The sequence below is a fragment of the Macaca fascicularis genome, chromosome 5 (genome assembly GCF_037993035.2).
Source record: "Macaca fascicularis isolate 582-1 chromosome 5, T2T-MFA8v1.1".
Taxonomy (NCBI): Eukaryota; Metazoa; Chordata; class Mammalia; order Primates; family Cercopithecidae; genus Macaca; species Macaca fascicularis.
This window is the reverse complement of record NC_088379.1, coordinates 63,083,824-63,103,733: the sequence shown is the minus strand read 5'-3', so window position 1 is coordinate 63,103,733 and position 19,910 is coordinate 63,083,824. Positions and strand designations below refer to the sequence as shown.

At 43.3% G+C, this 19,910-nt stretch overlaps 2 non-coding genes across 2 annotated transcripts; one reads left to right on the top strand and one right to left on the bottom strand.

Annotated features, from left to right (window-relative positions):
* Nucleotides 1-6,876: 6,876 nt before the first annotated feature.
* On the bottom strand, nt 6,877-6,981 carry LOC123573745 (U6 spliceosomal RNA). Its single transcript, XR_006698483.1, has one exon. It is a non-coding gene; the product is annotated as a U6 spliceosomal RNA (small nuclear RNA).
* A 4,175-nt stretch (nt 6,982-11,156) lies between these two features.
* LOC123573699 (U6 spliceosomal RNA) lies at nt 11,157-11,267 on the top strand. Its single transcript, XR_006698442.1, has one exon. It is a non-coding gene; the product is annotated as a U6 spliceosomal RNA (small nuclear RNA).
* Nucleotides 11,268-19,910: the final 8,643 nt, after the last annotated feature.

The window sequence follows — 19,910 nt, the reverse complement described above, 5'->3', positions numbered from 1 at the left end:
TGTCATTTTTGTACAAAAACAGGGACAAAAGAAAAGGCAACAGTGCAAATACTCCATCTTCCAGGAAGGGAGGCTGGGATGCCTTAGTGTTAAAATGACAAAAGCAAAGCCCAGAGCAGGAACCATGATCCCTCAGAGGAGTCCCAAAAATGTCCAAGACAGCCTCGCTGGGAGAGGGGGTGTGGGAAGGGCAGGCCCCCAAGAGAGAGGTCCCCACATCCTCTGGCTAGAGACTAGGCCCGGGCCCCACTCATGCCACCAGCCCTCACCTCCCTTTGGGGTAAGAGCAGGTGCTGAGGTGAGGCTGGTTTTTGTTCCCCACTACTACTTTGTGATTTGTTCTTGGATACCTGGAAAGGGGCCAATTGAGGCCTCAGGGGTTGAGGCCCCTCTGGAACTGTGGTTCCTAGGAATGGGCTTGGACATAGAAGCCACTGGATATCTCTTCCCTGAACAGTAATTTTGTTTGTCAGTAACCCTGTAACTTCACAAGGAAAACAAAGAACAGGCTAGTCTTCCCCGCCCCAGCCAAAAAAGAGAAGGAGGTTTCTTCATCTGCAAGATTTGGGAATCCTAGAGTTATTTATTTATTTAGAGATAGGGTTTTGCTTTTTTGCCCTTGCTGGGGTGCAGTGGTGGGAATATGACTCACTGTAGCGTTGACCTCCCGGGTTCAAGTAATCCTCCTGCCTCAGCCTCCCAAAGTGCTTGGGATTACAGGCATTAACCACCATGCCTGGCCTATTTTTCTTTTCGTAAGCTTCCCTTTTAAGAAGAAAAATGGGTTAGCCCTTCCTAACAGATCATCACTACAAATAACAGGTTGCTGATGTATTAGAGACTCTGCCTATATTTACTCTTGCCCTCCTTTTCTTAATAGCAGCAGTCGTCATCTATAACATAAAAATCTGAGTGGATTGGAAACTTAGATAGAAATTCTGTACTTTATAATCAGGAGGGTAAATAAGAAGAAGCAGCCTGGGCAACCTGGCAACATCCCGTATCTACTAAAAACACAAAAAAGTAGCTGGGCGTGGTGGCACCTGCCTGTGGTCCCAAAAAGTCATACACTCTCTCGCAGCACAAACTAACCCTAAAACCGGAGTCCACAAGGTTGAGGCTTCAGTGAGCCGATATCGCACCACTGCACTCCAGCACTCCAAGGTAACACCTGCCAACCTCATGACAGAGACCCTGTCTCAAAAGTAAATAAATAAATAAAATTAAACTATAAGAGGTCATTGGTTTGGACTGAGCTCTTCTACTAGGCCCAAAAGACCAAATCAAAATGAAGTTAACTCACTTTCCACAAGACCAAGTTGAAACTAAGTTTATTTGACCTTCTGAGTAATCAGGAGAGACAGATAAAGGCCAAATCCTCGAACAGACCGGTGGTAGCTGGCAGGATAAGGAAGTCCCCTCTGCTTTCACCTTTATAGGGAAAACACCTGAAACAACCAATCTGCTTTGTGTTCTCTGTTTTTACTTTCCTTGGCCCTTTTCTATCTACAAACCCAGCCTCCTTTGCTCAGCTCATCAAAACACTCACTCTACTTTATAGAATGAGATGTTTCTATTCTAGAATAGAAAATAAGTCAATTAAGATTTGTATGGGCCGGGCGCGGTGGCTCACGCCTGTAATCCCAGCACTTTGGGAGGCCGAGGCGGGCGGATCACAAGGTCAGGAGATCCAGACCACGGTGAAACCCCGTTTCTGCTAAAAATACAAAAACTTAGCCAGGCGCGGTGGCGGGCCCCTGTAGTCCCAGCTACTCAGGAGGCTGAGGCAGGAGCAGGAGAATGGCGTGAACCCAGGAGGCGGAGCTTGCAGTGAGCCGAGATCGCGCCACTGCACTCCAGCCTGGGGGACAGAGCGAGACTCCGTCTCAAAAAAAAAAAAAAAAAAAGGATTTGTAAAAGGCGAGGCTGGGCGCGGTGGCTCACGCCAGTAATCCCAGCACTTTGGGAGGCCAAGGTGGGTGGATCACCTGAGGTCTGGAGTTCGAGATCAGCCTTACCAACATGGAGAAACCCCATCTCTACTAAAAATACAAAATTAGCTGGGCATGGTGGCGCATGCCTGTAATCCCAGCTACTCGGGAGGCTGAGGCAGGAGAATTGCTTGAACCCAGGAGGCAGATGTTGCCGTGAGCTGAGATCGTGCCAATGCATTCCAACCTAGGCGACAAGAACGAAATTCTGTCTAAAAAAAAAAAAAAAAAAAAAAAAAATTGTAAAAGGCACGTGCGGTGGCTCATGCCTGTAATCCCAGCACTTTGGGAGGCCGAGGCGGGCAGATCACTTGAGGTCAGGAGTTGAAAACCAGCCTGGCCAATATGGTGAAACCCCATCTCTACTAAAATACAAAAATTAGCTGGGCATGGTGGTGTACGCCTGTAATCCTAGCTACTTGGGAGGCTGAGGCAAAAGAATTACTTGAACCCAGGAGGCAGAGGTTGCAGTGAGCCGAGATGGCGCCGCTGTACTCTAGCCTGGGTGACAGAGAGAGAGACTGTCTCAAAAAAAAAAAAAAGATTTGTAAACTAAATTCATTGTAATTTTGTCTTTTGACAGTTCTGGCAACCGACAAAGGGACCTGAAGGACACTGCTGATGACTTCTGAGACTCCCAGATGAATATCAGAGAGGTGCCACAGAGCCACAGATGCCTTTTGAAATCTTCGGTCTTCCTCATGGAGCCTCAAGAATTATAGGTTAAGTTCCTCTCAGGTGGACTCCCCTTTTTCTTTTTGGCTTTTGAATTTGGGGTTAGTTTATGCTGTGAGGCAGTGCATGACCTTTTGGGGTTTGCAGCGGCTGACGAGTCATTGGCAAGAGCTGCAATTTTGTCTTGGCTGGGCGCGGTGGTGCATGCCTGTAACCCCAGCACTTTGAGAGGCAGGTGGATTGCTTGAGATCAGCTGGCCAACATAGCAAAACCCCTTCTCTACTAAAAATACAAAAATTAGCCCGGTGTGGTGGTGCGCCCCGATAATCCCAGCTACTCGGGAGGCTGAGGCATGAGAATCATTTGTCTGTCTCAAACCAACAAACAAAAGAAACAACCAGAGAACAAAAATAAAAAACAAAAAAAAGAGACAGGGGTCTGGTAATGTTTTCCAGGCTGGAGTACAGTGGTTATTCACAAGCACAATCACAGGACACTACTGCCTCAAACTGCTGGGCTCAAGCGATCCTTCTGCCTTTGCCTCTGAGTGCCTGGGATTACAGGTGTGTGCCATTAAGTCTGGCTTAAGAGCTGCAGGTTTTTGGTTTGTTTTGTTTTGTTTTGTTGGTTTTGTTTATTGTTTAGTTGTTTACCTTACTCATGGACTCAGGTAACAAGGAGCTGCATTTTAAGACAGTGTTGTTCTAAGTGGTTATTCCTGCAGGAGGCATGAATTCTGCCTTTTGGAATCTGCTGGCATTTTAATTCTATCCTTTTTTTATGTTTTCTTGCTTGCTTAGGTAGAAGAAAAAATCACTAGGTAAGTTGGTCAAGGGGATCTCAGAGCCAAAGCCACCATTTAACTAGTGGGCACAGTTCAGGTACTTAAGAGCTATTAGAGTGCTGGCCACTAAAAAATGAGACTCCCTGTTAGAATAAACTAGACGTGAAACAAGGTAGCACTTGCCATCCTCAATAAAATGTTTATGCAGTGAGGTACACTGTGAAATAATTATACCACCCAACCCCATGATGTTTCCCTCTTAGGCTTTCCCCCCCCCCCACCTTGAGATGGAGTCTCACTCTCTAGCCCAAGCTGGAGTGCAGTGGTGCAATCTCGGCTCACTGCAACCTCCGCCTCCGGGATTCAAGCGATTCTCGCCTCAGCCTCCTGAGTAGCTGGGACTACAGGTGGCGCCATCATGCCTGGCTAATTTTTTTTGTATTTTTAGTAGAGATGGGGTTTCACCATGTTGCCCTGGGTGTTCTTGAACTCCTGAGCTCAGGCAATCAACCTGCCTTGGCCTCCCAAAGTGCTGGGATTGCAGATGTGAGCCATCATGCCTGGCCCCCACTTAGGCTTTTGTCTTGACTTTGAGAGATCCAAGAGTCAATGTAAAAATGAGATCCTTAATTTTTTTTTTTTTTTTTTTTTTTTTGAGATTGGAGTCTTGCTCTGTTGCCTGGGCTCACTGCAACCTCCACCTCCCGGGTTCAAGCCATTCTCCTGCTTCAGCCTCCCGAGTAGCTGGGACTACAGGTGTGTACCACCATGCCCAGCTGATTTTTGTATTTTTAGTAGAGACCAAGTTTCACTATGTTGACCAGGCTGGTCTTGAACTCCTGACTCAGGTGATCCACCTACCTTGGCCTCCCAGAGTGCTAGGATTACAGGTGTGAGCCATCGCACCCGGCCAGATTCTTAATTTCTGAAGAAATGAATATTCCACCTTCCAGCTACACCTGCCTTTTACTTGTATAAGTATAAGGCCCCAGTAGCTGAAAATACTTATAAAGGTGGTGAAATCAGTGAAATCTTACTAAAGATTACTTGAAATTACAATGGTCATTATGTGGACCATTCCAGATGAGACTTGACTTTTTTTTTTCTTTTTGAGATAGAGTCTCACTCTGTCACCCAGGCTGGAGGGCAGTGGCACGATCTTGACTCACTGCAACCTCCGCCTCCTGGGTTCAAGCAATTATCATGCTTCAACCTCCCGAGTAGCTGGGATTATAGGCGTTCTCCACCACACTCGGCTAATTTTGTATTTTTAGTAGAGATGGGGTTTCACCATGTTGGCCAAGCTGGTCTCAAACTCCTGACCTCAAGTGATCTGCCCGTCTCGGCTTCCCAAAGTGCTGAGATTACAGGCATGAGCCAACACGCCAGGCTGATATTCAACTTTAAGAAGTGCATTTAGACCAGGTATGGTGGCTCATGCCTGTAATCCCAGCACTTTGGGAGGCTGAGGCGGGTGGATTGCTTGAGCTCAGGAGTTTGAGACCAGTCTGGGCAACACAGTGAAACCCTGTTTCTACAAAAATTTCAAAAATTAGCCAGGTGTGGTGGTGGGCACCTGTAGTCCCAGCTAGTCGGAGGGCTGAGGTGGGAGGATTGCTTGAACTCAGGAGGTGGAGGTTGCAGTGAGCTAAGATTATGCCACTGCACTCCAGCCTGGGCTACAGAAGGAGACCCTGTCTCAAAAAAAGAAAAGGAAGTGCATTTAAAAATGAGGGTTCCTGACTGGGCGTGGTGGCTCACGCCTGTAATCCCAGCACTTTGGGAGGCTGAGGCGGGTGGATCACAAGGTCAGGAGATCGAGAACATCCTGGCTAACACAGTGAAACCCCATCTCTACTAAAAAAAATCTCTACAAAAACATTAGCTGGGTGTGGTGGCAGGTGCCTGTGGTCCCAGCTACTCGGGAGGCTGAGGCAGGAGAATGGTGTGAACCTGGGAGGTAGAGCTTGCAGTGGGCCGAGATGCCACTGCACTTCAGCCTGGGCAACAGAGTGAGACTCCGTCTCAAAAAAAAAAAAAAAAAATTAGGTTTCCTGCTGGGCATAGTAGCTCTAACCTGTAATCTCAGCACTTTGTGAGGCCAAAGAGGGATAATTACTTGGGCCCAGGAGTTCAAGACCAACCTGAGCAACATAGACCACATTTCTATAAAAACTTTGAAAAATTAGCTGGGCATGGTGACATACCCCTGTAGTTACTAGCTACTTGGGAGGCTGCGACGGGAGGATCTCTTGAGTCCAGGAGTTTGAGGCTGCAGTGAATTCTGATCGCACACCACTGCACTCTAGACTGGGCTACAGAGCAAGACCTTGTCTCCAAAACGAGAGAGAGAGAGAGTTCCTGAATTAGACCCACCCAGGGATGCCTATGGATATGCAGAACCTTCTAAAAAGATTTCAAAATTTTTTCTTGCTTCTTTTAAAAGACTTATTACAAAAGGCAAGTGAAAAGCTTAAGTAATTAATTGATAAGAAAAATGGAAACTGCCAACCTTTTTGCTTAGTTACTATCACACCCCAAAGACAAAGAGAAAGCAGGAAAAGTGTTTTTTATAAAGCGTAGACCCTCAGGTCAAGCAGTTTTGCTTTTTTTTTTTTTCAGAGTTCTCAATGTTAGAGTCCAGACATAGAAAATGATTTGTCTGACCTATTTGTTAATGGACTCCACCCTAAACTCAGTAATCCAGTTAAGAAACAGAAGCAAAATTGAAAAGCCACCAATCTGACTAAATTATTATCCAGAATACGGCATTCTGGCATTCAGCTAGTTTTTTTGTTTGTTTGTTTGTTTGTTTGTTTTTAAGACAGAGTCTCCCTCTGTTGTCCAGGCTAAAGCGCAGTGGCACAATCTCGGCTCACTGCAATCTCCGCCTCCTGGGTTCAAGTGATTCTCCTGCCCCAGCCTCCTGAGTAAGCAGCTTGGATTACACGTGCGTGCCACCACATCCAGCTAAGTTTTGTGTTATTAGTAGAGACAGGATTTCGCCATGTTGATCAGGCTGGTCTCAAACTCCTGACCTCAAGTGATCCACCTGCCTTGGCCTCCCAAAGTATTGGAATTATAGGCGTGAGCCACTGTGCCCAGCCTGATTTTTTTTTTTTTTTTTTTTTTTGAGACGGAGTCTGGCTCTGTCGCCCAGGCTGGAGTGCAGTGGCCAGATCTCAGCTCACTGCAAGCTCTGCCTCCCGGGTTTACGCCATTCTCCTGCCTCAGCCTCCCGAGTAGCTGGGACTACAGGCGCCCGCCACTGCGCCCGGCTAGCTTTTTGTATTTTTTAATAGAGACGGGGTTTCACCGCGTTAGCCAGGATGGTCTCGATCTCCTGACCTCGTGATCCGCCTGTCTCGGCCTCCCAAAGTGCTGGGATTACAGGCTTGAGCCACCGCGCCCGGCCGATTTTTTTTTTAAATACGGAATGCTTCACAAATTTGCGTGTCATCCTTATGGAGGGGACCATGCTAATCATCTCTGTATCATTCTAATTGCAAGCACCAGATTTTTTTTAATGTTCAGTTTTTTTTAGAACCGAGTTCTTTTTCTGTCACCCAGGTGGGAGCGCAATGGTACAATCGTAGCTCACTGCAACCTCAAATTCCTAAGTTTAAGCAATTCTCTTGCCTCAGCCTCCCAAGTAGCTAGGACTACAAGCACACATCACCAGACCTGGCTAATTTTTTAAAAATTTCTTGTAGACACAAAATCTTGTCATATTGCCTAGGCTGGTCTTGAACCTCTGGCCTCAAGTGATCCTCCCACCTCGGCCTCCAAAAATGCTGGAGTTATAGGCCTGAACCACCATGCCTGACCTCGAATCAGACTTTTAACCATAGCCATTTTAAGTCCACAGTTAATTATCTTATTCTCATGCTGTTCTGAAACCTTTTTTTTTTCTTTTTTGAAGCAGAGTCTCACTCTGTTGCCCAGGCTGGAGTGCAATATCATGATCTTGGCTCACTGCAACCTCCACCTCCCTGGCTCAAGGGATCCTCTGAGTAGCTAGGACTACAGGTGTGCACCACTACGCCCAGCTAATTTTTTTTTTTTTTTTTTTGTAGAGATAAGGTTTCACCGTGTTACCCAGGCTGGTCTCGAACTCTTAGGCTCAAGCAGTCTGCCCACCTTGGCCTCCCAAAGTGCTGGGATTACAGGCATGAGCCACCTGCCCAGCCCTTCTGAGAGCTTTTTGCAAACAACTGTAATCCTAAAGTGTTGTGTCTTCAAGAAGATTCATGGGAAGTGTGGCCCGGTGCAGTGGCTCACGCCTGTAATCCCAACACTTTGGGAGGCCAAGGCAGGTGGATCACTTGAGGTCACAAGTTCAAGACCAGCCTGGCCAACATGGTGAAACCCTGTCTCTACTAAAAATACAAAAATTAGCAAGACATGGTGGTGTGTGCCCATAATCCCAGCTACTTGAGAAGTTAAGGCAGGAAAATTGCTTGAGCCCGGGAGATGGAGGTTGCAGTGAGCCAAGATCATGCCACTGCACTCCAGCCTGGGCGACGGAGGGAAACTCCGAAGATTCATGGGAAATGTTAAGGAAAACAAAATGAGAAGGACTCCGTACTTCCATATTTGAGTCCTTGTGGATGAACTGCAACCTAACTTAATAAGTAAACAAAATTGAAAACCTAACTTAGAAGTTATAACAATAGTGCCTATAACAATAGCTGAGTCTTAGCCAATGCCAGTACAGCTATACTTCAACCATTCATACACTGCTGAGTGTTCAGACTATATTCAAATAAGGCAAATGCCAAGCTGTAACTAATTCAGCTTTTTTTGAGCCTCACTTCCAGTTTCTGTACGTCACTTCCTTTTTTTTGTCTATAAATTTCTTCTGACCACGAGACACCATTGGAGTTTCTTTGAATCTGCTGTGATTCTGGGGGTTGTCTGATTCGCAAATCATTCATTGCTCAATTAAACTCCTTTAAATTTAATTCGGCTTTTTCTTTTAACAGAAGGATAGAGAGGACTCTGACAAATAAATGTAGGTTTCTGATAACTTTAAGATCATACCACTGAACTAGGTAGAAATTTCCAGAACTCTAATGAAGAAACTGATGGGTTCGTGAGCTGCTAACCAAGATCAAGCAGAGCAAAAATTAATTACATGGGATTAAATAAACTGATGAAGAAGAATTATGGGTTTTTACAGCATTTTTATTTGAAATATTGCAGGTTTTTTGTTTGTTTGTTTGCTTGTTTTTGAGACAGAGTCTCGCTCTGCTGCCAGGCTGGATGGAGTAGAGTGGCACGATCTCGGCTCACTGCCACCTCTGCCTCCCAGGTTCAAGTGATTCTCCTGCCTCAGCCTCCTGAGTAGCTGGGACTATAGGCGCATGCCACCATGCCCAACTAATTTTTTGTATTTTTAGTAGAGACTGGGTTTCACCATGTTGGGCAGGATGGTCTCAATCTCTTGACCTCATGATCCACCTGCTTTGGCCTCCCAAAGTGCTGGGATTACAGGTGTGAGCCACTGCGCCCGGCCATATTGCAGGTTTTTAAATATTTTGTTTTTCAGATTTAAGACAACTCTTTTAAGCTACCTGTAACTTACAGCAATTTGGCAAAGTATGCTTTTGTGAACAAAAATTGAAACATTTACTTTCAGTACCTACCTGATCCCTCCAGAATTTAGAAATATTCATGAAAATTTTTATTTTCATGGCAATATAGTTATTTTCCTAGTTAATTTCAGTAAGAATCTGCTCTGTTTTCTCAGGATAAAATTGGAAATATTAGTTATATATATATATATATATTTTTTTTTTTTTTTTTTTTTTTTTTTTTTGAGACGGAGTCTCACGCTGTTGCCCAGGCTGGAGTGCAGTGGCGCGATCCCGGCTCACTGCAAGCTCCGCCTCCCAGGTTCCCGCCATTCTCCTGCCTCAGCCTCCTGAGTAGCTGGGACTACAGGCGCCCGCCACCGCGCCCGGCTAATTTTTTGTATTTTTAGTAGAGACGGGGTTTCACTGTAGTCTCGATCTCCTGACCTTGTGATCCGCCCGCCTCGGCCTCCCAAAGTGCTAGGATTACAGGCTTGAGCCACCGCGCCCGGCCTAGTTATATTTTTTCACTGGGATACCATATTTGACAAGTGCATAGAATGAATCTATAGGTACTGTAGACAAAGTCTGAAGTATGCTTTGGTTTGGCTTCATGGCCTCAAGAGGTTGTTAATAATCCAAGCCAATGGATTTGATTTTCTATTAAAAGTTCCAGCAAAGCAACATTTAATAGAGCCTATGTGGTCAATTGTTATTCTTGCTGTACTTATATAAATAAACAGCCCAAGTTTGATGAGACTAAGCTTATTTTGCAAACAAAGTACTTTTACTCTGATTATCTTTGGTAGAAATGGGGGTGACTGTAGAGCAGGGGTCCTCAATCCCTGGCTCCCCTGTTAGGAACCAGGCCACACAGCAGGAGGTGAGCAGCAGACGAGCAAGTATTACCGCCTGAGCTCCGCTTCCATCAGACCATCAGCAGCATTAAAGTCTCATAGGAGGCCAGGCTTGGTGGCTCATGCCTATAATCCCAGCACTTTGGGAGGCCAAACTGGGGGGATTGAGGTCAGGGGTTCAAGACCAACTTTGCCAACATGGTGAAGCCCCATCTCTACTAAAAATACAAAAATAAGCCAGGTGTGGTGGCACACACCTATAATCCCAGATACTTAGGAGACTGAGGCAGTATTCCCTTGAACCCTGGAGGCAGAAGTTGCAGTGAGCCAAGATCAAGTCACTGCACTCCAGCCTGGGTGACAGAGTGAGGCTCCATCTCAAAAACAAAAACAAAAAATTCTCATAGAAGTGGGAACCCTATTGTGAACTTCACATGTGAGGGATCTAGGTTTCTTGCTTCTCATGAAAATCTAATGCTTGATGATCTGAGGTGAAAGTTTAATTCCAAAACTATCCCCTCCACCCCCACCCTGTTCTATGGAAAAATTGTCTTCCACAAAAAGGTTGGAGACCACTGCTATTGAGAGAAAAACTATGTTTCCAAGGAAAGCTATAGTATATCTGTTATTACAGTGTATCCCTGTTCCTTGTTCTCAAGTTTTTATCATCTACCTGTAGACTAAACTAGATTCTGAATTATTCTAGTTTCCTCCAATATGTGGCTACAACTCTCCAACTAAAAATGAGAACTACTCTGTTCCCGAAGCCCTACAAGCAGAAGCTGGACAACTCAATGTAAATTTTAAAGGACAAGTCTTATTACTGATCTGTGGGCCAAAAAGAGATTTCAAATGCATGATGCCATAACCAGAGACAATCAAACTGCAAATCAAGATGAGAAGCTGGACCGGGCCTGGTGGCTTACACCTGTAATCTCAACACTCTGGGAGGCTGAGGTAGGCAGATCACTTGAGGTTAGGGGTTCAAGACCAGCCTAGCCAACATCTCGACTCACTACAACCTTTGCCTCTCAGGCTCAAGTGATTCTCCTGCCTCAGACTCCCAAGTAACTGGGACTACAGGCACCTGCCACCACGCCTGGCTAATTTTTTGTATTTTTAGTAGAAACAGTGTTTCACCATGTTGGCCAGGCTGGTCTTGAACTCGCGACCTCAGGTGATCCACCCGCCTCAACCTCCCAAAGTGCTGGGATTACAGGTGTGAGCCACTGTGCCCAGTCTCATGATCTGTTTTATAAAGTAAGACTTCTAGTGCTCAGCTTCAGTAGCACATATACTAAAACAATTAGAACAATACAGAGAAGATTAGCATGGCCCCTGTACAAGGATGACATGCAAATTCTTGAAGCATTCCATATTTTTGTAAAAAAGACTTCTAGATCCACTTGTTCTCACTTCTTGCCTTAATTTATCCCAGTCATGGGATGCTAGATTACCTACTAGCTGAACAGGAAGGAGTCTGTGTAGTTGCTGATACTTCTCGTTGCACATAGGTAAATATATCAAGTATTGTAGAGACTCAGTTATTAAAAATTAACATCTACTTGGTTAAAACAGGCAGACTCATCATCTAGCTCATTCTTAGATATGTTTGATTTTAGTTGCTTTAGTTCATGGAGACCCTGGGTAAGAAGCATACTCCAAATTTTTGGTATTATCCTCCTGATGGTCACAATATTAGTCTTCCTGGTACACAGTATCCTCTCAAAAAGTCTTAAATATCTACATGCAGCCATCTGCTGAATGCTAAATGGTCTTTTGGGCTGGAATGAAGAAAACTTAAAGAAACACATGATAGCCGGGCGCGGTGGCTCAAGCCTGTAATCCCAGCACTTTGGGAGGCCAAGACGGGCGGATCACAAGGTCAGGAGATCGAGACCATCCTGGCTAACCCGGTGAAACCCCATCTCTACTAAAAAATACAAAAAACTAGCCGGGCGAGGTGGTGGGCACCTGTAGTCCCAGCTACTTGGGAGGCTGAGGCAGGAGAATGGCATAAACCCGGGAGGCGGAGCTTGCAGTGAGCTGAGATCCGGCCACTGCACTTCAGCCTGGGCGACAGAGTGAGACTCTGTCTCAAAAAAAAAAAAAAAAAAAAAAAAAAGAAACACATGATAAGAAAGACAATGTAACCCATGAATGATGTATGGAGAGTGCACCCCAAAATGATGGTGACTGTTGGATTGTATTGATGCCCTAAGTCTTGGTCACACTCTTACCTATGAGAGACCCTGACAAAAAGAGGGGAATTGTTCAATACAATTATATCTCTTTGGACTCAACAGACCAAATCAAAATGGAGTTACTTGTCCTGAAGTTCCATACCAACAAACTGAAACTAAGTTTTTTATGTGACACTTCAAGATAGCAGGAGTTAATAGGCAAATTCCCAAATAGTGCAGTTTTATCTGGCTTGATAAAGTCCCTCCTGCTTTAACCTTTACAGGGAAAGTAGCTTTGAAATGACCAATCTGCTTTTTGTTTTTTTCGTTCTGTTTCTGCTTTCCTCAGCCCATTTCTTTTCTTTTCTTTTCTTTTTTTTTTTTTTTTTTTTGGAGACAAAATATCACTCTGTCGCTCAGGCTAGAGTGCATGATCTCAACTCACTGCAACCTCCACTTCTCAGGTTCAAGCGATTCTCCTGCTTCAGCCTCCCAAGTAGCTGGGATTACAGGCACATGCCCAGCTAATTTTTGTGTCTTTAGTAGAGACAGGGTTTTGCCATGTTGACCTGGCTGGTCTCAAACTCCTGACCACCCTCTTTGGCCTCCCAAAGTGCTGGAATTACAGGTGTGAGTCATCATGCCCAGCCTCCTCAGCTTATTTCTCTCTATAAAGCCAAACTCCTTTACTCAGCTCACTGGAGCAAAGAAGTTTGGTTTTACAGGATGAATCACACACACATGAAAAGCCAATTAAGATCTTTAAACTAAATTTGTTGTAATTTTGACTTTTGAAAGGAGTAATACCTAAGCATTAAAACAAAAAGTTTTAATTTTTACTTAGAGGAAGTTGGGGAGAGTATAAAGGAGAAAAGAAACGAACTTTGAACAATTATTCATTTATCTAACAAACATTTATTAAGTGCTTTTTGTGTTCCAGGCACTGTGCTATGCGCAATGAATTCAGGGATATAATATGTTTTCAGATTAGATATCAAAGTATTGTTTAAATACAGGCATACCTCATTTTATTGTGTTTCGCTTTATTACAGTAAAAAGTAGTGTATGTTCTGACTGCTCCATTGAGTGGCCGTTTCTCTGTCTCTCTCCCTTTCCTCAGGCCTCCTTATTTCCTGCAACACAATGATATTGAAATTAGGCCAATTAATAACCCTACAGTAGCCTCTAAGTGTTCAAATGAAAGGAGGAGTCATACATCTCTTACTTTAAAAGCTAGAAACAATTAAGCTTAATGAGGAAGGGGGCATGTCAAAAGCTGAGACAGGCCAAAAGCTAAGCCTCTTGCATCAGTTAGCCAAGTTGTGAATGCAAAGGAAGAGTTCTTGAAGGAAATTAGAAGTGTTACTCCAGTGAACACACGAACGATTAAAAAAAAAAAAAAAAGCAAAACAGCTTTATTGTTGATACAGGGAAAGTTTGAGTGGTCTGGATAGAAGATCAAACCCATCACAACATTCCCTTAAGCCAAAGCCTAATCCAGAGGAAGGCCTTAACTCTCTTCAGTTCTATAAAGGCTAAGAGAGGTTGGAAAGCTGCAGAAGAAAAGTTTGAAGCTAGGCAGAGGTGTTTCATGAGGCTTAAGGAAATAAGCTGTCTCTATCATGTAAAAGTGCAAGGTGAAGCAGCAAGTGCTGATGGAGAAGCTGTAGCAAGCTATCCAGAAGATCTAGCATAATAATCAATAAAGATGAACCCACTAAACAGATTTTCACTGTAGATGAAACAGCCTTACATGGGAAGAAGATGACATCCAGGAAAAAGCTGCCAGGAAGCTCAAATTGGGTGGAGCCCCCCGCAGCTCAAGGAGGCCTGCCTGCCTCTGTAGACTCCACCTCCGGGGACAGGGCATAGCTAAACAAAAAGCAGCAGAAACCTCTGCAGATGTAAAAGTCCCTGTCTGACAGCTTTGAAGAGAGCAGTGGTTCTCCCAGCACAAAGGTTGAGATCTGAGAACAGACAGACTGCCTGCTCAAGTGGGTCCCTGACCCCTGAATAGCCTAACTGGGAGACATCCCCCACTAGGTGCAGACCAACACTTCACACCTCACACAGCTGGCTACACCCCTGAGACGAAGCTTCCAGAGCAAGAATCAGACAGCAACACTTGCTATTCAGCAATATTCTATATTCTGCAGCCTCCACTGCTGATACCCAGGCAAACAGGGTCTGGAGTGGACCTCAAGCAAACTCCAACAGACCTGCAGCTGAGGGTTGTGACTCTTAGAAGGAAAACTAACAAACAGAAAGGACACCCACACCAAAACCCCATCAGTACGTCACCATCATCAAAGACCAAAGGCAGATAAAACCACAAAGATGAGGAAAAAGCAGTTCAGAAAAACTGAAAATTCAAAAAATCAGAGCGCATCTCCCCCTCCAAAGGAACGCAGCTCATCACCAACAACGGAAAAAAGCTGGACGGAGAATGACTTTGATGAGTTGAGAGAAGAAGGCTTCAGTCAATCAGACTTCTCAGAGCTAAAGAAGAAACTACATAACCAGCGCAAAAAACTAAAAATCTTGAAGAAAGAATGGATGAGTGGATAACTAGAATAATCAATGCAGAAACTTTAAAAGAATTAATAGAGATGAAAACCATGACACGAGAACTACGTGACAAATGCACAAGCTTCAGTAACCAACTCGATCAACTAGAAGAAAGAGTATCAGTGATTGAAGATCAAATGAATGAAATGAACTGAGAAGAGAAGTGTAGAGAAAAAAGAGTAAAAATAAATGAACAAAGCCTCCAAGAAATATGGTATTATGTGAAAAGACCAAATCTACGTCTGATTGGTGTGCCTGAAAGTGAGGGGGAAAATGGAACCAAGTTGGAAAACACTCTGCAGGATATCATCCAGGAGAACTTCCCCAACCTAGTAAGGCAGCCAACATTCAAATTCAGGAAATACAGAGAACGCCACAAAGATACTCCCCAAGAAGAGCAACTCCAAGATACATAATTGTCAGATTCACCAAAGTTGAAATGAAGGAAAAAACGTTAAGGGCAGCCAGAGAGAAAGGTTGGGTTACCCACAAAGGGAAGCCCATCAGACTAACAGCACATCTCTCGGCAGAAACTCTCCAAGACAGAAGAGAGTGGGGGCCAATATTCAACATTCTTAAAGAAGAGAATTTTCGGCCGGGCGCGGTGGCTCAAGCCTGTAATCCCAGCACTTTGGGAGGCCGAGATGGGCGGATCACAAGGTCAGGAGATCGAGACCATCCTGGCTAACATGGTGAAACCCCGTCTCTACTAAAAATACAAAAAAAAAAAACTAGCCGGGCGAGGTGGCGGGCGCCTGTAGTCCCAGCTACTCGGGAGGCTGAGGCAGGAGAATGGCGTAAACCCGGGAAGCGGAGCTTGCAGTGAGCTGAGATCCAGCTACTGCACTCCAGCCTGGGCGACAGAGCGAGACTCCGTCTCAAAAAAAAAAAAAAAAAAAAAAAGAAGAGAATTTTCAACCCAGAATTTTGTGTACACCCAAACTAAGTTTTATAAGTGAAGGAGAAATAAAACCCTATACAGACAAGCAAATGCTTAGAGATTTTGTCACCACCAGGCCTGCCCTATAAGAGATCCTGAAGGGAGCACTAAACATGGAAAGGAACAACCAGTACAAGCCATTGCAAAAACATGCCAAAATGTAAAGTCCATCAATGCTATGAAGAAACTGCATCAACTAACAAGCAACATAACCAGCTAATCTCATAATGACAGGATCAAGTTCACACATAACAATGTTAACCTTAAATGTAAATGGTCTAAATGGTCCAATTAAAAGACACAGACTGGCAAATTGGATAAAGAGTCAAAACCCATCAGTTTGCTGTATTCAGGAGACCCATCTCACATGCAGAGACACACATAGGCTCAAAATAAAGGGATGGAGAAAGATCTACCAAGCAAATGGAAAACAAAAAAAAGCAGGGGTTGCAATCCTAGTCTCTGATAAAACAGACTTTAAACCATCAAAGATCAAAAGAGACAAAGAAGACCATTACATAATGGTAAAGAGATCAGTTCATCAGGAAGAGCTAACTATCCTAAATATATATACACCCAATACAGGAGCACCTAGATTCATAAAGCAAGTCCTTAGAGACTTACAAAGAGACTTAGACTCCCATACTCCCATAAAATAATGGGAGATTTTAACACTCCACTGTCAACATTAGACAGATCAATGAGACAGAAAGTTATGAAAGATATCCAGGAATTGAACTCAACTCTGCACCAAGCAGACCTAATAGACATGTACAGAACTCTCCACCCCAAATCAACAGAATATACATTCTTCTCAGCACCACATCACACTTATTCCAAAATTGACCACATAGTTGGAAGTAAAGCACTCCTCAGCAAATGAAAAAGAACAGAAATTATAACAAACTGTCTCTCAGACCACAGTGCAATCAAACTAGAACTCAGGACTAAGAAACTCAATCAAAACCGCTCAACTACATGGAAACTGAACAACCTGCTCCTGAATGACTAGTGGGTACATAACGAAATGAAGGCAGAAATAAAAATGTTCTTTAAAACCAATGAGAACAAAGATACAACATACCAGAATCTCTGGGACACATTTGAAGCAGTGTGTAGAGGGAAATTTATAGCACTAAATGCCCACAAGAAAAAACAGGAAAGATCTAAAATTGACACCCTAACATCACAATTAAAAGAACTAGAGAAGCAAGAGCAAACACATTCAAAAGCTAGCAGAAGGCAAGAAATAACTAAGATCAGAGCAGAACTCAAGGAGATAGAGACACAAAAAACCCTCCAAAATATCAATGAATCCAGGAACTGGTTTTTTGAAAAGATCAACAAAATAGATAGACCGATAGCAAGACTAATAAAGAAGAAAAGAGAGAAGAATCAAATAGACGAAATAAAAAATGATAAAGGGGATGTCACCACCGACCTCACAGAAATGCAAACTACCATTAGAGAATACTATAAACACCTCTATGCAAATAAACTAGAAAACCTAGAAGAAATGGATAATTTCCTGGACCCTTACACTCTCCCAAGACTAAACCAGGAAGAAATTGAATCCCTGAAGAGACCAATAGCAGGCTCTGAAATTGAGGCAATAATTAAAGGCCTACCAACCAAAAAAAGTCCAGGACCAGACAGATTCACAGCTGAATTCTACCAGAGGTACAAGGAGGAGCTGGTACCATTCCTTCTGAAACTACTCCAATCAATAGAAAAAGAGGGAATCCTCCCTAACTTATTTTATGAGGCCAACATCATCTTGATACCAAAGCCTGGCAGAGACACAACAAAAAAAGAGAATTTCAGACCAATATCCCTGATGAACATCGATGCAAAAGTCCTCAGTAAAATACTGGCAAACTGAATCCATCAGCACATCAAAAAGCTTATCCACCATGATCAAGTGGGTTTCATCCCTGGGATGCAAGGCTGGTTCAACGTACGCAAATCAACAAACGTAATCCAGCATATAAACAGAACCAAAGACAAAAACCACATGATTATCTCAATAGATGCAGAAAAGGTCTTTGACAAAATTCAACAGCCCTTCATGCTAAAAACTCTCAATAAATTTGGTATTGATGGAAAGTATTTCAAAATAATAAGAGCTATTTATGATAAACCCACAGCCAATATCATACTGAATGGGCAAAAACTGGAAGCATTCCCTTTGAAACCTGGCACAAGACAGGGATGCTCACTCTCACCACTCCTATTCAACATAGTGTTGGAAGTTCTGGCTAGGGCAGTCAGGCAGAGAAAGAAATAAAGGGTATTCAGTTAGGAAAAGAAGAAGTCAAATTGTCCCTGTTTGCAGATGACATGATTGTATATTTAGAAAACCCCATTGTCTCTGCCCAAAATCTCCTTAAGCTGATAAGCAACTTCAGCAAAGTCTCAGGATACAAAATCAATGTGCAAAAATCACAAGCATTCTTATACACCAGTAACAGACAAACAGAGAGCCAAATCATGAATGAACTACCATTCATAATAGCTTCAAAGAGAATAAAATACCTAGGAATCCAACGTACAAGGGATGTAAAGGACCTCTTCAAGGAGAACTACAAACCACTGCTCAGTGAAATAAAAGAGGACACAAACATATGGAAGAACATACCATTCTCATGGATAGGAAGAATCAATATTGTGAAAATGGCCATACTTCCCAAGGTAATTTATAGATTCAATGCCATCCCCATTAAGCTACCAATGACTTTCTTCACAGAATTGGAAAAAACTGCTTTAAAGTTCATATGGAACCAAAAAAGAGCCCGCATTGCCGAGACAATCCTAAGCCAAAAGAACAAAGCTGGAGGCATCATGCTACCTGACTTCAAACTATACTACAAGGCTACAGTAACCAAAACAGCATGGTACTGGTACCAAAACAGAGATATAGACCAGTGGAACAGAACAGAGCCCCCAGAAATAATACCACACATCTACAGCCATCTGATCTTTGGCAAACCTGAGAGAAACAAGAAATGGGGAAAGGATTCCCTATTTAATAAATGGTGCTGGGAAAATTGGCTAGCCATAAGTAGAAAGCTGAAACTGGATCCTTTCCTTACTCCTTATATGAAAATTAATTCAAGATGGATTAGAGACTCAAATGTCAGACCTAAAACCATAAAAATCCCAGAAGAAAACCTAGGTAATACCATTCAGGACATAGGCATGGGCAAGGACTTTATGTCTAAAACACCAAAAGCAACGGCAACAAAAGCCAAAATTGACAAATGGGATCTAATTAAACTAAAGAACTACTGCACAGCAAAAGAAACTACCATTAGAGTGAACAGGCACCCTACAGAATGGGAGAAAATTTTTGCAATCTACTCATCTGACAAAGGGCTAATATCCAGAACCTACAAAGAACTCAAACAAATTTACAAGAAAAAAACAAACAACCCCATCCAAAAGTGGACAAAGGATATGAACAGACACTTCTCAAAAGAAGACATTCATGCAGCCGACAGACTCATGAAAAAATGCTCATCATCACTCGCCATCACAGAAATGCAAATCAAAACCACAATGAGATACCATCTCACACCAGTTAGAATGTTGATCAGTAAAAAATCAGAAAACAACATGTGCTGGAGAGGATGTGGAGAAATAGAAACAGTTTTAAACTGTTGGTGGGAGTGTAAACTAGTTCAACCATTGTGGAAAACAGTGTGGAGATTCCTCAAGGATCTAGAACTAGAAATACCATTTGACTCAGTCATCCCATTTCTGGGTATATACCCAAAGAAGTATAAATCATGCTGCTATAAAGACACATGCACACATATGTTCATTGCGGCACTATTCATAATAGCAAAGACTTGGAATCAACCCAAATGTTCATCAGTGACAGACTGGATTAAGAAAATGTGGCACATATACACCATGGAATACTATGCAGCCATAAAAAAAGATGAGTTCATGTCCTTTGTAGGGACATGGATGCAGCTGGAAACCATCATTCTCAGCAAAATATCGCAAGAACAGAAAACCAAAAACTGCATGTTCTCACTTATAAGTGGGAATTGAACAATTAGATCACTTGGACACAGGGTAGGGAGCATCACACACCGGGGCCTGTTGTGGGGAGATGGGGGGGTTAGCATTAGGAGATATACCTAATGTAAATGACGAGTTAATGGGTGCAGCACACCAACATGGCACATGTATACATATGTAACAAACCTGCACGTTGTGCACATGTACCCTAGAACTTAAAGTATAACAATAAAAAAAAAAAGAATAAACTCCCTTTCATAATGTTCATCTCCTTGGTAATCAGCAGATTCTCCAATATTTCGCAGG